The following is a 6,262-nucleotide window of genomic DNA, read 5'->3' as shown; positions in this document are numbered from 1 at the left end:
TAATAATAATAATAAAAATAAAAGGGCTAGAGATGGAAGTGTGGGTATATAGGGAGATCCATTTAGAAAGCAATTAAATGATCCCCAGAGAGAGTTAATGAATCTTTAAATTACAGCAGACTAGAAAGAAGTTTCAGAGCTAAGGATCCCGTAGAGATAGAATCTATATGACTTGGCAACTTAATAGACAGTACATTTCAAAAGCAATAGTTATTGAGCTACTCTCATGTGCTAGATGTTGTGTGATAAGTTTTTTCTCGTTTAGTTTTCACAATCACTCTTTCAGATGGAGACTTCTATTATCTGCACAGCAGCGGTGAGGAAACTCTTCTTTTAGGAAGTGAAGTCATTAGATTAGTTCACATAACTTTAAGGAGCAGAGTCTGAAAGGGGGTTGACATTAGCCAGCCTACTGAGCCATAAACCCTAAGGGTTGCACTGCGCCCCCTCAGTGGAATTACTCCCTTAAAAAGTCTTAATGCATGTAATTTTATTCCCTAAATCCAAACAATAACGGTATGATACTAAATAAAGATAAGAATGATGGCATTTCCACACTTATATCGATATTTCAGCTAATGGATGATGCATTACTAATTTCTATTCCTTATTTATAAAAACTATTCAGGATCCTTTTTAAAAAAATTATGTGTAAGAAAGAACTTCATATCAAGGAGTAATTAGATATCAAGAAAACATCCCAGCCAGCACAAATCAAGTCCATAAGTCTGATATTAGCCCATAAATCCTATAGTGGCCTATAACTCCTTCTTCAGACTCATGCAGCTACATGCAATGATGCCAAATGCAGGAAGATCACAGGTCAGTGGGTGCAAAGTCTTGAGGATCCAGTAGCAGTGGAAGCATCTCCAGGGCTCTCACAGGTCTCAGCATGGCTCAGGATCATTCTTAGTTGCAATTTCATCAAGATACTTGCAACTTTATTTTTCTGTATTGCAGAGAATAAGATGTTAAGAGACTCTCCCTACTCACCTTCCCTGTGTTCAGTCCTCCATCCAAACATTCAAGGTCTTTATCTCTCTACGGATGCACTGTAGCACACCGATGAGAGCCCGTCTGCCTGGCTTTGACTTCTGGGTCTGCCAGTCACGAGTTGTGTTATTTTGGGCAAGTTACTTACCGATGATCGTAGTGCCCAGCTGAGAACTGAAAGGCTCCCTTGAGAGAAAGGCCTCGTGATCCACTTCTTAAAAATCATCCATGAAAACCGCATGGAGCATGGTCTTACTCTGATACACAAAGAGTCTCCATGCATCAGTCAACTGAGTGGCAACTGGTCTACTCCTCTCTTCAGCACCCAGTGTCCAGAGGGTGCTGTGGACAGGAAAAGATAACCAAGAATTCTACGTGGAGGCTTTCAGAGCCGAAATGTGGAGTGGTGTACATCATCTCTGTACACGTTTCACGATTTAGGACTTAGCCAAATGGCTCTGCCCAACTTCAACAGAGGCCCAGACACTGTAATTATTAGTTATGCCAAAGCCAGTGTTACTCAGCAAGTCAAATCAAGACTGTCATTTGCAAGACAGTAAGAATTCACAGACACTTGGCTTTGCAGGTTGATTGCCGCTTGACTAAGCGAGGCTGGGCTTGGGTAGTTCCATTTCCAGCCGCAAGTTGGTTGGACTTTGGCCCTTTGCTGTGGGCTGGAATCAAGTTCCTCTCCATGTGTTCATGCTGGGCCAGGCTATTCGAAGGAACCCTTCTTAGGATAATGGTCGAAGCATAGAAGCGAAATTATCAGTATTTCTTAATACGGCTCTAACTATAATTGGGTGGCTTAACAGAATATAAATTTATTTCCTCACATTTTGGGGGGCTAACAGTTGGAAATCAAGGTGGCAACAGGTAACCCACCCCTTTGGAGGTTCTAGAGAAGAATCAATCCTGCCTTATCTTGTCCAGCATCTAGTAGCCCCACGTGTTCCTTAGTTTGTGGTGGCACAATTCCAGGCTCTGCCTGCAGTTTTACATGGCCTTCTTACGTGTCTGCGTGTCCTTTTCTGTCTCCTATAAGGACACTCGCCTTGGATTAAAGCCCATCCTCGTGAACTCTACTAGGAGTTCATCTCAATTTGTACCTTCATTGTATCTGCAAAGACTCTATTTCAAAGTAGCATCTATTTCCCATTCGGACATTTCAGGTGTACATTTTTCGAGGGTACTATTCACCAATCCATTATGGGAAGGCAAGGCGAACCAAGCAAGCACATCACATCTGATCACATCTCTTCGGCCAAAGACCGTCAGTCACATGGCCAAGTTGAAAGTCAAAGGGTAGTTAAGTTCATTCTTCCTGTAGTGAGAAGAACCTCAGAATTACATGGCAAAAGGCATGGACATAAGTAGAGAGAAATATTTGGGATCAGTCATTGAACCGAATACAAAAATGTAGCATGCTATGAGCCCAGAAGAGGAGATGGATTTGGTGATGAGCTTGCAGTCTCTGCAACAACTCTTACACCTCAATAGCCTCATCCTATGGGTTTACTGAGGAGTCCTTGCCTCCTCGGGTTATCGCACAGTACAAGATACATAGTGAGCCCTAAGTTAGTGTGAATGATCGTCTTACTTAGAGAATTTCCATCCTTCTCTAGGGTCTGCTTCATGCCTTTTATGATTCCTTCTGTTTGTTCCCGGCTTTGATTTATTTTCATCAATAAAAGTATTTTCCATTTTGCATAATCCGCATAAACCAAGAAAAATGTCTCCTGATGATGAATCCTGCTAAATTAGTATTTGGAATAAAAATGTCTGTGGAAAAGAGGGACAATTATCGAGGACATCAAATCTTAAGTCAGTGCACTATCATGGATTATAGGGCTTTGATTTTCTGGAAAGGAGGTAATCATGTGTTTGGAGAGGATTTCGCCAAAGCAGTGGGGGACGGAGGTGGATCATTTCCTTTGCAGGGAGGAAATGATCTCAGTCAGTTTTGAAGTAAAAGCTGATGAGATGCAGATAACACAGCTAAAGTAGTTATGTCATGACCCAGGCTGGCCTCTTGACCTAGAGGTAATAGCGCTGCACTGGGGAACAGGTTCGCTGGGAGCAATTGCACTAGAGATGAGTTGTTCTATGCTAATGAGTCATCTTTCATCATTTCCGGGAGTTGATGCCAGAGGAGGATTTGTTGTCGCATGGAACCTTTCATAACAGCTATTTATTTGATGGTGGCTTTCTGTTTAACTCTTGAACCAAAATAATTTCAGAATGGTGATTCACTTCCAACCTACATGTCATGGCATGGATGCAGTTAATGTGAAGTGATGTTGATGTTAACATTCCGTGTGTGTGTGTGTGTGTGTGTGTGTGTGTGTGTGTGTGTGTGTTTAAAGAACCGGTGTGTGGCTTTGCTAAGGGCTCAGGATTTTTGCAGCTTTTTAATGACTGCTGTTCAGGAGAATTACACCCTTTTCTGATAGGAAATAGTGCGGGCCTTTTAAGGGCTAGGTGACAGTTTCCAACAGAGTGCACCGCAAGTCCAGATACTGAAAATGGAATTAGGGACTGTCCCTGGGTTTGTTGTCTATGGACAATTGTAACCCTAAAGATATTAGGGAAGATGCCAGTAATTTTCATTAGCTGCACAATCACCACTTTCTGATGGTCTAGGAGTAACTCTTTCGGCTAAAATAGCAATGTCCTGCAAACACCAGGGCCCCCTTTACTTTGTTGAACACAGATGTCAACATGTGAAAACAAATGGTGTTGATGAATGCACAACACAATGAGTGTAATGAATGCCATTGAATTGTACATGTAAACAGTGTTGAAGTGACAAATGCCTTATTATATATGTATGTACTATAATACAAAAATCCAGCAAAAAAAAAAAAAAATGAACATGGGTCGACAACCCTGAAGTTCTTATCTGGAGATGAAGAGGACACCAGGGTTTGGAAGGGGAATGATTGTGCCGGGACGTAGCTGTAAAGAGCCTCCCTCTGGGGCTTACAGGGACACGAGGAACCTCTCTTCTCTCATTGATTTCTTGGCCTCGCTAATGACAATTGCTTTTTAGTCCCTCTGCAACTTCATGTGTGTGCATGCTCTTGCATGTGAATGTGCATGTGTGTACATGTGAACGGGGGGCGCTAGCACATAAAGACAAATAGTAAAGTGTCAGGGGTCCTTCCTTCGTTGTCCTCTGCTAATTGCCAAGAGGTTCTGAATGCACTCATTTGCCTGCTCAACACATAGGCCCCTCACAGTCGATGGTTTTCACTGTTGATGGTGGTAGACATTTCCTATTGCCTAAACAAGCTCCTAGACTTCTTTAGCTTCTTCTTTCTGGGTAATAAAACCCTGACTACTTCACATAGCACGTGGAAAGTAGTAGGTTGATATTTCAGAGATTAGGCCATGTGGAAGCCATTGAGGATAGAGCTTCTAAATCCATCAGGGGACTCTTACTGATTCATCTATGGATTGCCATGTTTAAACTGTTCACCTATAAACTGTTTATCAAAAATGAGGGCCAAGAAGGGGAAGCCTGTGGGATGCAGGGTGGGAGATAAAGCTTCACTAGAAGGAGACCATCAACCTTTCCCTTTGTTCCTATCTAGAACACAAACATGATGCCTGGAGGTTAAGTTGTCATTTTTTGTAACCAAGAGGGCAAAGGACAGGTTCTATTTTCATTCACCTCCTGTTCTTATTCTATAAGAAAAATACCTCCCAGCCCAATAAACATAACCCATGTTGGCTCTGCTTTTCTGATCCTTGCAGCCGAATACTTTGGCTTTTTCCACCCGTGGCTATTTCCCAAAGCCCCGCAAGACGTGGAACTGCCCCTGCTCTAGGGAAGAGAAGAAGGAAGTCATCCATCTTCTTTTGGGGTGCTGTTCTTCAACCTACCGAAGTCTTGATGTCTATTTTCTAATTCTGGCACATTTGTAATATTTTTAAAATATACTTTCAGTGCACTGAAATAAGAGGAGTGAGAATTTGGATTGGTTGACAAGTGCACATTTACAAGAGAGCCTGGAAACGACTCTCTTCTTGACAAAACATGGTGAGTAAAGAAAAATCAGAGAAGTAGAGAAGACTATGGAAGTTTAAAGGAATTAAAGAAGCTCCTTATGGTAGTTAGGTTTTATTTCCACTTGGGTGGGTCAGGATTCTCCCACGATATGATCTAACATAATGTGGTCAACTCCATGATGCGATCTTCTGTGAAGCAGCCAAGCAGTTATGGGGAGAATAGACCTCTGAAATCAGGGGACAGCCTTGATATAATTGAGAGAAATTTCATGCAAGTGTGGCCTACTTTAAGTATAAGTTGATGGTGTGTGGAATCTGTGGACTTCTACTGCTGGATTCGGGTTATCACCTGTTATATCATCTGCTGCTCCCATGAGCCATTAGCGGACTACTGACATCCATTTGGCTAATGTCAACTTTGTTCATTTCAACATCCATCAGCCTGTAGTCTACCTGTTTCACCCTCTTGCTTCTTGTTTGTTGGTCCTTGCAGTTACAGGAGTCAGGAGATGCCTTCAGCTTACATCTGACCCATGGACTTGGACCGGACTGGATTTACCCCCTTTTTCCAAGTGTGCAAGCCATTTTTTGAGACATTTGTTTTTCAAGATACACATACAAGCATCACCGGTTTTCCTTTTCTGAAAAAACTCAGTCTAACCCAGTCCTTGTCTCCTCTGCTGGTTTCAGACTAAATATGGCCTGTTGTTGGGGTTGGCGTTGGTTTTTCCCGGCTTGGGGCCGGGGGGGGGGGTTTTTTGTTCCTTAGGCTTCGGGGGTTTTGTTTTGGCAAAATTGCGGCAGGTTTGCCTGCAGTTAATGAAAAGTGGTATAAGACCTGAGACTTGGTAGCATGGGAAGAAGGCTGCCCTCCAGTCTTAGAGACCAATCACAGAATTAGTATTGCTACATATTACTTGCTGGGGTAACTCATGACTGTGCTTGGTAGCTAACAGAAAGGTCAGAAATTTGCAGCCACCCAGAGGTATCTCTGCATCGATCAGAAAGGCCCCGAAGCATGAAGACAATGCACCCCATTTGGTGGACAGACTGCTGTGTGTGCATTTCACTGGGAAATTTGACTCCTTCCGAGGGGTTATCCTGATCTGCCTCGTTAGCCTTCCTTTGGTTTTCCAAACTTAAAGAGTATTTAAAAAGTATGTGATTTGAATCCCATTTGGATGGAGTGTAAATAGAGGAGTGCAGAATTCCTTAGTGAAGGGTTAGAAAGATGGGAACTATCTATAGAAGTGTA

The sequence above is a fragment of the Echinops telfairi genome, unplaced genomic scaffold (assembly GCF_000313985.2).
Source record: "Echinops telfairi isolate 266 unplaced genomic scaffold, ASM31398v2 ScPeMD7_7469;HRSCAF=8507_1, whole genome shotgun sequence".
NCBI classification, from domain to species: domain Eukaryota; kingdom Metazoa; phylum Chordata; class Mammalia; order Afrosoricida; family Tenrecidae; genus Echinops; species Echinops telfairi.
This window is presented reverse-complemented; position numbering follows the sequence as displayed.